This window comes from Lissotriton vulgaris, chromosome 1_1, assembly GCF_964263255.1.
Source record: "Lissotriton vulgaris chromosome 1_1, aLisVul1.2, whole genome shotgun sequence".
In the NCBI taxonomy this organism is placed as follows: domain Eukaryota; kingdom Metazoa; phylum Chordata; class Amphibia; order Caudata; family Salamandridae; genus Lissotriton; species Lissotriton vulgaris.
This window is the reverse complement of record NC_141685.1, coordinates 1,379,366,098-1,379,379,861: the sequence shown is the minus strand read 5'-3', so window position 1 is coordinate 1,379,379,861 and position 13,764 is coordinate 1,379,366,098.

Below are 13,764 nucleotides of genomic sequence, written 5' to 3'. Positions count from 1 at the left end.
AAGGAAATGGGCGTTTGGTTTTCCAGTCCATTACAGACTGTGAGTCGGATTCCGCAGTGGGAGCCTGAGAACGGGTTTCTCATCTAAGGAGTTAAGCAAGTGCACAAAGTACACACACTGTGCGGTATAAAGGACGCAATAAAGGACGCAAGTGTGCAAATTACTCACTGCCATTCCCGAGTAATAGTTACCAAGAAGGCTGAATAAAGGGCCTGCACTTTGAATTTGTATTACAAGAAGGATAATTGATAACCGCAGCCAAGAAAGGCAGCCAGTAGGTGTGTGTGTATGTGTAGATGATGTGTTGATTGAGTGTAAGATGAATAATGTAAAAAATAAGAAAGGCTGCAAGTGTGCAAATTACCTACTGCCATTCATGGGTAGTAGTTACCAAGAAGGCTCAATAAAGGGCCTGTACTTTGAATTGCATTAACAAACAGAAGATTTGATAACCAAAGACTATACTGGCTCTTTTTTAATATTGGTAGACTTTTGTTAAGCTTTTTTTAGACATGAAAGGCAGGAAGTGAGCAAATTACCCACTGCCATTCACGAGTAATAGTTACCAAGAAGGCTCAATAAAGGGCCTGTACTTCGAATTTGTATTAGAAGAAGGATAATTGATAACCCCGGCCAAGGAAGGCAGCAAGTGTTCAAATTTCCCACTGCCTTCGGCTGTGGTATTTGATTGAATAAAAAGGGCTCAATAAGGGTCCTGCACTTTGAATAGGAATATGAAATTGAACAATAGTTCATAATCCCTGTGAAGAAATGCAGTAAGTGCGCAAATTTCCCACTTCCTTCTGGCAGTGCAGTATCTACATGAAAAAATCTCGATAAAGGGCCTGCACTTTGAATACAGATATGAAATAGAAGAATAGTTGATAACCATAGCCAAGAAAGGCAGTAAGTAGGCGTGTTTCCGTGTAGATGATGTGTTGATGGAGTGGTAGAAGAATAATGTAAAAAATATGAAAGGCTCAAAGTGTTCAAATACCCACTGCCATTCACCGGTAGTAGTTAGCAAGAAGGCTCAATAAAGGGCCAGTACTTTGAATTACAATAACAAACAGAAGATTTGATAACCATAGACTATACTGGCTCTTTTTTAATATTGTTAGACTTTTAAGATTTTGTTTATACATGAACGGCAGGAAGTGCACAAATTGCCCACTGCCATTCACGGGTAGTAGTTACCTAGAAGGCTCAATAAAGGGCCTGTACTTTGAATTACAATAACAAAGAGATGATTTGATAACCATAGACTATACCGGATCTTTTTTAATATTGGTAGACTTTTAAGCTTTTGTTTATAAATGAACGTCAGGAAGTGCGCAAATTACCCACTGACATTCACGAGATATAGTTAACAAGAAGGCTCAATAAAGGGCCTGCACTTTGAATTTGTATTACAAGAAGGACAATTGACAACCCCGGCCAAGAAAGGCAGCAAGTGTGCAAATATCCCACTGCTTTCAGCTGGGGTAGTAGGTACAACAAAAAGGCTTGATAAAGGGCCACGAGTTTGAATCAGAATATCAAATTCAAGAATAATTGATAACCCCAGCCAAGAAAGGCAGTAAATGTCCAAATTTACCACTGCCTTCGGCCGGGGTAGTAGGTACAACAAAAAGGCTCAATAAATGGCCACAAGTTTTAATCAGAATAAGAAATTCAAGATTAATTGATAACCCTAGCCAAGAAAGGCAGCAAGTGTGCACATTTTCAACTGCCTTCGGAAGGGGTAGTTTTTACAACAAAAAAGCTTGATAAATGTCTAATAACTAATGTTGAGGACAGCGCTGCTCCTGTTTCTTGTTTTTGATGAGGTTGATATACTGTTTGCATAACACAAAAGTTCATCACAATAAATGCATAGAAATTTAAGTTCATGAAACTCAAGATCAATATGCGAATATGGACTGTTTGCTAAAGATGGTGTTGCAGCTGTTGATGTGCTTGGTGCAGCAGCAAGTGGTTGTCCTGCAATCTTGGTGTTGCAGCTCAAGCAACGTTGTTGTGGTGCAAGTTGTTTATGTGTTTTGTACTATATTTGATGTGCCAAAGGAGTATTTTTGGGATTGTTTACACCTTGAAAGAGTTGTTTGGCAAATTTTACAGGTTACCAATGGTTGGTGTGTTTCAGTTAGTATGTGTTTGGACTTCGCTTAAATCTTTAAGGAACGCATTAGGGCTTCCATAATACAGAAATACTTTGTACTTAGTGACATCCAATTCTATTTTATGAAGAACGGTTAAATTCTACATCCACCTCTAGGACTAGTGGGAGGGTACTATTTCAAAGTGTTTGACAGGTTACACTACATGTTTCTATGTAGCTGAAGAAAAGTTAGCTTGGTTATGTATGGGCATCCCCTCACACAAAACTCAGCACTCAGCATTCAGGATTGTAAAGGCTTACCATAGGAGTGACTGATGAGTTTACATATGTCAGTTACAAAAGAGAAAACAAGTATGATTGTTTTACATTAGAGATATACAGACCTGAAAGACTATTCATGTAAATTCATTAAATCTTTTTTGAAGGTATGGAAGAAAGCAGTGAAAGGGTGTTTAGAACAAATACTGCATAAGTATGTTTTTAAGTAACATATGATCACATGCAAGATATCTAATTAGATATTTGGACACTCTTGCAGCCTTGTCTTGTGTCCAAATTATCTTAAAAAGTAATATTGAGACACACTTTTTTTCACCTGTTACGATTTGCACAATCCTTTTAGAGTTGGAGCAGATTTTGTCTAACATTCCTACTTATTTTTTGTTTTTTTAATTGAGCAATTATTTTGTTTACCTGTTGAAATATAAATGTCAATCTTCCTCTTTGAAGGTGAAGAAGCAACACCGCTCCTCTTCACATTATTGTTGAATGGTTGTCTAAAAAGTAGTGGTAATTCCACTATCACCAAGATAGATATCTGACAATAGAATGAATTATATTTTTATACCACTCTTCCATAGTCTTAATCCAAAAGGTGTGTTTAGACTCAACAAAATTAGCACATTTTTTACATATACAGGCAGTAAAAGGCAAGTATGATTTATATTTGCTTTTATGAATTGAAGTCATCTGCTGCATTCGAAACATTGGGCCTGTTGAGAAGAAAATGAAAAGTGCGTTGTAATTAATATTGCATTTTTAAAGGTGAATAGCTTTTTGAAATAAAAACTTTATATGTATTTACATGGTAAACATAGTTCCAGGGTCCGAATAGCCTTTTGAGTCTGTGCAAACCCACTAACCTCCATGTTTTAAAGGTTTTTACCAACTCTTCTCTAATCTTTTGTCATAGTGAAGAATGTTGGAAATTTCTTCCTGACAATGGCAGACATCAACCTTCTTCCTGAGTTGGGAAAAAAGGGGTTGGAGGAAAAGTGAATTTGTAAACATTCAGATTTTCACATGAGCAAATCTACACATGCAAATTTGCTCATGTTAAAATATATTTCACAAATATTTTCTAGGAGTACGATTTCTTGTCCTACTTGTGTACATTTTTGGAAATTCACAACAGCTGTATAGCTGCACTTAATGCTAGGACATATACCATGGGTGCACTTTTGAGACTTTCTTGAATAATTGGGCCCCTAATTTGGTCTGGCATTAACCGTGACTGACCTTTTGCGTTTATTACATCTCTCTCTCTCTCTCTCATCCACTCTCATCCACTCTGCTCTCTCTCCTGTCTCTCTCCCTCTGTCTTTGTATCGGATGGCTTCACTGTGAGTCACAGCATTATGCTGTTTCACAAGGAGCATATCGGCACACAAAGTAGTTTTGTTCAGTGCCAGTAACTACTGTGGAAGTTTGTGATTTATAAAACCAAAAATATTTTTTGCTTTTACCAAAGTTTTTTATAGTAGTTATAGTGAGGGCCCAGCAGCTTACATGCCAATAACGTTTTACAAACACGATGCCATATGGAGTCACACAATGACAAAAGTAAAAAGGTGACCATCAATTTCAGACCTACTGTGTTTGCCAATGCTTGTTGAATTTTGTTTCCCATTATCCTATTGAAACTAGTTACAGAGATTTTCCATAAAGAATATTTTTGGGAAATACTAGCATCGATTAACACGTTATTAAATGATGCTGCAAAAAAATGGTAACTGAAATTTTATAGTAGTTTATCAAAATGTTTGATTTCCTGCTTTCTCTTTTTTATGAACATTTTATTTTAAAAGCAAAGTATTATCAAACTTGCTTTTAAGCTTCTGCAATTATTTGCATCAAATCGCAGAGCATTCTGGGAGCAGTATACATAGCCTCATAGTGCTAAACTTTGGAAATGTGTGTTCACTTTTTTTACTACAAAAACTGTCAGTAGTGCAGTCTGAGCTCACAACATTTTTTTGGAACAGTCACTCTAACTAATAATCATCATCATCAATGTTGTACAAGATTGAAGGTCATTAACATATGGAGACAAATATTACCTCGGCAGCAGACACTTCCCATTCCTGCTACATAATGTTTTACTGTAGATTGGCAGCTGAAGGATTTGTGTTGCAGGGCCTGGGACTACTAGTTCCAAGGACAAAATAAATGTGAAATCTTGATGGCACTGGCTCCCAAAAATATATGATGCTGAACATTGAGAGGTGCAAGAGTTTCTGATAAGCATACGTAGGTCAGGCGTGTTTCAGAGCTGCACGCTTTTGTATACTGGAGCCACTGACAGTAGGGCCCTCAGAGGTTACAACATTTACTTAGAGTGCGCGCCCGAGTAATAAATGCATTCAATTAAAGAACCATACATACAGGTTTGAACAGCATTAACATATGGGCAAACATATTACGTTAACTGCAGACAGTGCCCTTCTCTGACCCATTATGTGGTATTGCTAACTGGCAGCCATAGGGTTTGCGCTGCTGGGAGTTATGCCTACTTATTTATTTTATTTATTTTAAGGTTTTGTAGAGCCCGTAGTAACCCTAGAGCATCCCAGCTCTAGAACCTGAACTCAAGAGGGGTCAGCAACGGAAGGGGTTAAGGGTCAGGGAAAAGAAGGGTCTTCAGTGCCTTCCTGAACTGAAGGAGATTGGGTTCAGTTCTCAGTCTCCGGGGGAGGTTGTTCCAGCGTTTGGCCGTGTGGACCGAGAAGCGGCGGCCTCCGGACCAGGCTTTTTTAACTCTGGGGACAGTGATGAAGTTCTGTCCGCTAGAACGGAGGGTCCTATTCGCTTTGTAGGGGATAATGAATTCCTTGAGGATGGGAGGGCTGTTATTATGAAGAGTTTTATGGGCCAGACAGAGGGCCTTGAAAGCAACCCTTTCTCTGACTGGGAGCCAATGGAGAAGCTTCAAAGCTACCAAGGACACAATACACATGAAAACTTGTTGCCCTTGACCTCAAACAATATGTGCTGTGCATCGGGCTATAGGAATTCCACATCCCTGACGGTGCATAGTCAGCTTTCCAACATAGTGGACGCAACTCAGAAAAGATCATTACCATAAAGTTCTCTGTATAAGTTGCTGAAGCTTTTTGGTTGCCGACACCACAATACTTTTCAACAGACTGTAAATGTAAAAAAGATGTATATTAGCACATCATAATAGCAATCCTACCCATTGAAAAGTTAGTTTGCAAATTATTGTACATGTTGTAAGTGTTTTAAAATGAAAGCAATGGGGCTGTCATAACTATTCAAAATAACAGTAATTTTTCGTATTAAGAATGGGGTTGAAGACTGGGGTTCAGTGCAACCGTGTTAGAACCATAGTAGTGGTGAGACAAAATGATATGCAAATAGCAATATCATTCCGATGGGCACTATAGATTTGTTTTATAGATATTCATAATTGTTATCCTTGAAAACCCTCTTTGGTATTTATGAGTATTTTAAAGAAGTTGCATCAAGCAAAAAAAGGTCGCAAACGGGCAGATTCTCAGAATCTGTCCCTTTGTGACCGGTATTTTTGCATTTGGGATGCATCATCCCAAATGCAAAAATTGCATTTAAGGAATCTCTAAATTGTGATTCCTTAAATTGCGATTGAATTTAAGGAATCCCAAATTGAGATTCCTTAAATGCAATGCATCAAACTTAAAAAAAATAGCGATTTCGCTAATAGGAGTAGCAAATTACCATGAAGTTGAACTTCATGGTAATTTGCAAAAAACATTGAAAAATGCACTAAAGTGCATTTTTCAAAGTTCCATTTTATACACACACACGCCCTTAGGGCATGTGTGTGTGCAAGATGTACCCATATGCAGATTTCAGGGGCGGAACAGGGTGTCCTTTGGACACCCCTGCACCCTCGAAATTGCATTCTCAATTTGCGATTCACTAATAGCAAAACGCAAATTGAGAATGTCTTCCCATTCATTCCTAAGTGCCTCTAGGCCCATAGGAATGAATGGATTTGTGTTGCAGGGGCTGGGTCTACTTGTTCCAAAGACAAAATAAATGTGAAATCTTGATGGCACTGGCCCCAATAAATATATGATGCTGAACATTTAGAGGTGAAAGAGTTTCTGATAAGCTTACGTGGGTCAGGCGTGTTGCAGAGCTGAACGCTTTTGTATACTGGAGCCACTGACAGTTGTGCACTCGCACTTGTGGGTAACAACATGTACGTAGAGTGTGGGCGGGAGTAATAAAGGCATTCAATTAATGAACCATAAATACAGGTTTGAACAGCATTAACATATGGGCAAACATATTAAGTTATTTGCCGACAGTGCCCATCTCTGACCCATTATGTAGTACTGCTAACTGGCAGCCATAGGGTTTGTGCTTCTGGGATTTGGGCCTACTTGTGCCAAGGACACAATACACATGAAAACTTGTTGCCCTTGACCTCAAACAATATGTGCTGTGCATCGGGCTATAGGAATTCCACATCCCTGATGGTGCATAGACAGCTTTCCAGCATAGTGTACGCAACTCAGAAAAGATCCTTACCATAAAGTTTTCTGTATAAGTTGCTGAAGCTTTTTGGTTGCAGACACTACAATACTTTTCAATAGACTGTAAATGTAAAAAAGATGTATATTAGCCCATCATAATAGCAATGCTAACCATTGATAAGTTAGTTTGCAAATTATTGTACATGTTGCAATTGTTTTTAAATAGAAGCAATGGGGCTGTCACAACTATTCAAAAGAATAGTAATTGTTTGTATTAGGATTGGGGTTCAGAGCAACCGTGTTAGGACCATAGTAGTGGTGTGACAAAATGATATGCAAATAGCAATATCCTTCCGACGGGAACTATAGATTCATTTGGTAGACATTCATAAATGTTATCCTTGAAAACTCTCTTTGGTGTTTACGAGTATTTTAAATAAGTTGCATCAAGCAAAAAACTGGTCGCAAATGGGCAGATTCTCAGAATCTGCCCCTTTGTGACCAGTATTTTTGCATTTGGGATGCATCATCCCAAATGCAAAAATTGCAATTAAGGAATCTCTAAATTGTGATTCCTTAAATTGCGATTGCATTTAAGCAGCCACGGCTCGTGCAGGGCGTTACGCCGGGCAGTGATGTCAGGCAGAGGAGGGGCAGGGTGGGGGGTTGTAAAATCCAGGATATGGACAATGTCAGGTAAGTACCAAAAAAAATAAAAATGTTGTTAACCGCGTTGCTTCGCCAAATGTGATGCAGCACGGGCAACAACATTTCTTTTTTTTTTTTCGGTACTCACCTGATATTATCTTTATCCCGCATTTTACAACCCCTCCACCCTGCACCCCTTCTGCCTGACATCACCGCCCGGCGTACCGCCCTGCATGAGCCGTGGCTGCTGACGTCACCGCCTGGCGTAACGCCCTGCACGAGCCATAGCTGCCAATTACATTCGTTTAGAGTTACAAGTATTCAAAAACGAATACAGGCTTGGGAGTGTCACATGACGCAGTAATAAATATTAAAACTAATGGGAGAATTAGGAGACAGCAAATAGGATGAACCAGAAAGCATATATTCCAGAAAAATAAAGGAAAACAGAGCTGGGAGGGCCACGTGACGGATTAAAAAAAAAATAGTATTATGAACGCACAATGTATAAGAATACAGGCTAAAGCACGTGACAGTTGAAAAATACGACACCAAAATTTATGTACGCAGGACTTATAAAAATACAGGTCTGGAGGACTTTGTGACACAGAAAGAAACATTTATACTATGTACATACAAGTTAAAAGCATTGAGGGGTAGGAGGGGCACGTGATGCAGAAAAGAATACCATCATGAACATGCAATAAAAAGAACACATTGTAAAGCACGTGACACACTTCAAAAATACGATACAGAAATTAATTGAAGCTCAATTTATAAAAAAAGGCGTGGGAGTGCTCCGTAAGACATAAGGAAATATTAGGATCAACAAAGAAGATCAATAAGAATGGAGGCCTGGGACCAGGGCCGGACTGGGAACCAAAACCTGCCCTGGCAAAGTGCTCGGCCACCCCCCCCACCCCCTTCCCCCAGGAGGGAGGGGGGTTTGGGGTGCGTCGAGCTCTTTGCCGGGGCCGGTTTTTAGCTGATTTTGTTACAGGGCTGCAAAAACGGCCCTGTAACAAAATCCCACCCTTGCGGCGCACCGGGGGATTGCCCAGTGCCTGCAACGGCCAGTCCGGGCCTGCCTGGGATGGCCTTGTGACGCAAAAAAATAAATATCATCATGGACGCACAATTAATAATGATAGAGGCAACTTTTATACTATGTGCATACCATTTAAAACCATTGAAGGGTAGGAGAGCCATATGATGGAGAAAAAATAGCATCATGCATATACAATTTACAGCGGAGGCTGATGTTGTGACGGCTTCTCTTACCTTTGCTTCTGTCATCTTTTGTCGTGTCTTCAAAGGCTGCGGTTTTGCTGGGTCTGGGGTGTTTTGGGTGTGGGCGTCGCCGCATCCGCGCCTATGGTATTGTGGCTGGGCGGCAGCAGTAGTGACACCACGTCGAGTGTCAGGAGTGCTCCTCCGCTCGAGCTACGAGTTTGTAGTAAAATCGATGACGACACTCTGTCTGTCACTGCAGCACAGGCAGGCAAAAGAGAGCGTGCTCACGTCAGTGCCCGGATTATATGGGAACCGCGGGGGCTGAGCAAACCAAGCCCAGGGCCATCATTGGTAGTGTTTTTGCGGTCTAAAAGAATGATGGCCTAGGGGTACATCCCATTGGCTAATGTATTGGTTTCCAGGCTTAGTGATAGCAAGCATGCTAGGTGGTGGCATGTGGGGAGTGTGGGCAGGCGTGCACCGCGCATGTGCAAGTGTGAGTGGGTGCACCAACAATTAACAACAGAGAGAGATGGGGCGGTGTTTTCATGTGCGCAGAGGCAGGCCCAGAATCGGATCTCCAATGAGTGACCACTTCTAATCATTTTCCTTAGCACACCCTGAGCTCTGATTTGTCACTGAGACGGTGATCGCAATATACTTTGTACTGCTAATCATACTCAGTGTGTACCTGCGCATACAGTACGAATTTGGTTTGATGTTGCGATGAAAGCTTCTGTGTGACGTCATGTACGGCGTTCTGTACGTGAAAGGCGCCAATGTTTCTACATGGTTGAAAACATATATTTATGTATTTAATGTACATACTAAGGGAAGATATTATTTGGTATAACTATGAATTTTTTTTTTTACAGTTTTAACAATTATATATTACTTTTAAAAACAATTACACAAATTGCGGTAGAACATCATGCGTACTGGTATCGAAAGAGCTTCGTAAGCGCATCATAAGCGTACGCAAAGCCATGTGACTTTAATAGGAGAGATTTGATTGGTTCATAACTTTTCCTATTGCAACTGTTGAAAGTTCTGTCCCATTATAATCATTCGACTTTGACTTTCTAAGAAGAAGCATTTCTTCTGAGAATTTTCTCAAATAGAAGGAAGATCATCATAATAAGAGCAATGGACTCATCTTCCAGCAGTTCTTCAGAGGGAGGTTTCATTCCTGAAGAACCTCCAAAGAAGAGGAAAGAAGCTCCCATTTGGCAATTTTTTACTTTTCCAGAAGGGCAAAAAAAGGTTAATGCTCCAAAAGTAACCTGTAAAATTTGCCAAACAACTCTTTCAAGGGGTGATCCATCTAAAAAATACTCCTTTGGCTCAGCAAATATGGTGCGACACGTGAAGAACTTGCACTCCAATAACTTTGCTCGAGCTGCAACACGGAGGTTGCAGGAGAACCCACCTGCTTCTGCATCAAGCACATCAACTACTGCAGCAGAATTTTCAGCAAGCAGTCCACCTCCACAAATTGATCCTGATTTTGCTGATGTTAAAATTGTATGCATTCATTGCGATAAACTTTTGTGTTATAGGGAATAGTCTATTGATCTGATAAAACGCAGGACGCAGGAGCATCGCTGTCCTCGACATGAGTTTTTTTTTCATTCTTTTGTTCCTGTTGGATACTTTTTATCGGAAATCAGGACTGCCCGCCCTAAGGGCGGGGGTCCCGCACACACCATTAGGATGTGCCCGCCACAGTGGTGGGAACATCCTGTATTTATAGTATTGTGGCGGGCGAAGCTCTTTGCTCCGCCCGCCACAATACTAAAAATGCTTAGCAGCCTTTTACGTAATCAAAGCGGCAGGCACCGCATGGTGCCTGCCGCTTTGAATATGCAAATGCAGGGGGGTACCACAGGTACCCCCCCGTGTGCCACCCCCCTTTAGCCTTCACTCCGGGGGCCCACAGGGGGCCGCCAGAGTGAACACCGCCTACCTTTCTGTGGCGGCATTGCACACTTGCCATTGTAATATAGCTGGCGGTGTCTCATAGACACCGCCACCAAATTAATCATTTTCTGCCCCGGTCGCAATGCGACCGGGGCGGAAAAGTGGCGGGCGGTGTTTCCCTCCGTTGCGGTCCCCTGCCATTGTAATGTGCGGGGGAAAAGGGTGGCGGGCGGTCATTTCTGTCTGGCGGATCGCCACCATGGCGGTGGCGATCCGCCCGACATCCTAATGGAGCCCTATATTTCTATGCTAGTGTGTAAAAGTTTGTCAGAATGAATGTGTAGTTCATAAATGAATGAATTAATATATTGCTAGTGTATGGAGAATGTGAAAGTGCAGAACTATAAGGAAGTGCTACAGCATAAATCTATAATGTGTTTACCTATAGTATACTGTAGTATGTCTGAAGCACTTGAATGTAACATATGTACATAATGTTTTTCCTTTCGCACCCACATTTGAACGGACAGCTGGGAAGAGTAAGCAGGAATCCGCAAAAGAGCCACAAGCAGCACGCGGTAAGCCTGCATTTCCATTTTTATCTTCCTAGTGAGCCGAAGTTGACAACTGTTTAAGCGGCCCAGCGAAGGGTTCCATAGTAATTCAGCATTACAAAGGAGTGGCATTCCTGGACCGGGACGCCACGAGATAAACCATTACAATATGTTCAACATGTCAGAATGCAGAGACGCGGCTGGGGACATCTTTAAAAACAAGAATCCCGACATATCAAAACCGCCTCCTAAAACCAACACGGAGGCAACGAATACATTGACTACTCAGTTTCAGAAATTGGAGAAGCTTTGTGAGAGAGAACTGCGTAAATGGTGGGAGGGGACATCTTTGCAAGGGTACATTGAGGTACAAAGGGTGCCCAGAGGATTACGGATTTTTACTGTCCCTGCATATGAAAACCCTGATCCCCTCCTGCTGGAAACCTGGGCTACACATATAGCCCACTCATGCAAGGGGATGCTTGAAATCTTAGTTCAGTTTGCATGGAGTGATCGGGATAAGGTGGTAAAGGAGATTTAGGCGATGGAAGAAGAGCTCTCCAAAAATCAAGATAAAGATGAACAGGAACAACTAAGGGCAGCAATGAAAAAGAGATTACAGAAATATGAAATGAAGATCAAATTGAGGAAACAAGAAAAATTCGACCGAGATGAATGGGACTATGCGATGGGCAGGGTCCTGACCTTTTCCAAAAAATACGACCAGCCACGAAAAAATCTGGCAAAGAAAAATCAGACACCGGGAGCAGCACCAGAAGTAAGAGTCGAAACCTCCGATTCGGATGCCACTGGAAGTGAGGTACCGTGTGACGAAACAACAGGCCCCGTGACTGTGGCTACCAAGACTTCTTTTCAGCAGGAGTTCAACGTAATCAGGGAAAGCTGGCTGAGAGATGGCAAAAACAAACCCTCGGAAAGGGCAGGCAAACCAGACGTGGTGGCTGGAAAGGGAAGAGGCAGCGGGCAAACCAACACGGCATCAAGGGTGACAAGAAGTCAGAGAAGAGGGAGGTGGTAACTCAATCTGACCACCTAACCATTGTGAACTTGTCCGACAGACCGTTAACATCTTCGGAAGAATCTGTTTTAAAGCTGGGACTTACATTCTGTCCACATGTGAATATGGAATATACCCAGACTAAGATTGATCTTTATAAATTCATTCGTAAGATCAAATTACATAAATTCTTCAAGGTGAAACCTACTGCTAATGAGGTCAAACATCTGAGAAACAATAAAAAGGACACTGACCTTCTAAACGTCAATGATTTGACCGCATGTGAAGTATTACAAAATCTCTGATTATAGAGTAATATGGAGACAAGTGAAGCCACATATACTCTCACTCAGAGACTAGCCAACATTGAAATTGATCAGGAAGCACCCACAAGTGGATTGAAATTAACATCAAAATTTGTGCCACAAACCGCTATGGATGCTATTGACTTGTTTTCTGACGCAGTAATTAAGGACCTGATGAATATGAGGACAGATCAAACGTCCCAACAGAAATCTTTCAACATTTCGAAAGAACAAAGAATGGCTATAAAACAACTATCGGAGCACAATTCGATTGTATGTAAACCCTCCGATAAAGGAGGTAATATTGTCATTATGTCAAGAGAACAATATGTGACAGAAGCCATGCGGCAATTAAAGGACGGGACCTGTTATGCCATAATAAGCAAGAAGGATTATCTTGAGAGCATTGACATGCTACATGACCTTTTGAAGAAATGGCACCACAAGCAGATGATAGAACTGGAAGAATATGTATTTTTAAAAACTGTGAATCCAATTCTGCCCACTTTTTATCACCTGCCCAAGGTTCATAAAAACATTGATATTCCCCCAGGAAGACCAATTATTTCCTCCATTGGAGGATTGACTGAGAATCTTTCCAAATTTCTGGACCACTACTTATTTGAGTTCGTACTTTCATTGAAGTTGTATATCAGAGACACATCTGACTTCGTTCAAAAAGTTGAGAACTTAAACTGGCAACCGACCTATGTACTGTTAACTATCGACATAACGAGTCTCTACACGTGTATTGAACACGAAAAGGGCCTACATGCCATAAAATATTTTTGGGACAAAAAAATCACTAAAATATGCCATGCACAATAAGATGTTGTTACAATTAATTACTTTCTGCTTACATCATAATATTTTTCTTTTCCAGGATGATATATACAGACAGCTGTCTGGTCCGGCAATGGGCTCCTACTTCGCCCCCAGCAACGCAAACTTGTTCGTTGGCTGGTGGGAGGAGCAGGTAGCCTGGGCCCCTGAAAATGCCAAATGGAACAACAAGGTGGTGGCCTGGTGCAGGTCATTGACGACCTGTTCCTAGTATGGGATTGGTCTGTGGCAGAGGCCAATGAGTACATACGACTGTTAAACAACAATGATTGTAACCTAAGATTTACAGGGGAAGTGAGCCAAGAAAAGGTCAACTATCTAGAGCTTCAAGTGAACGTTAGGGATGGTAAGATCCGTA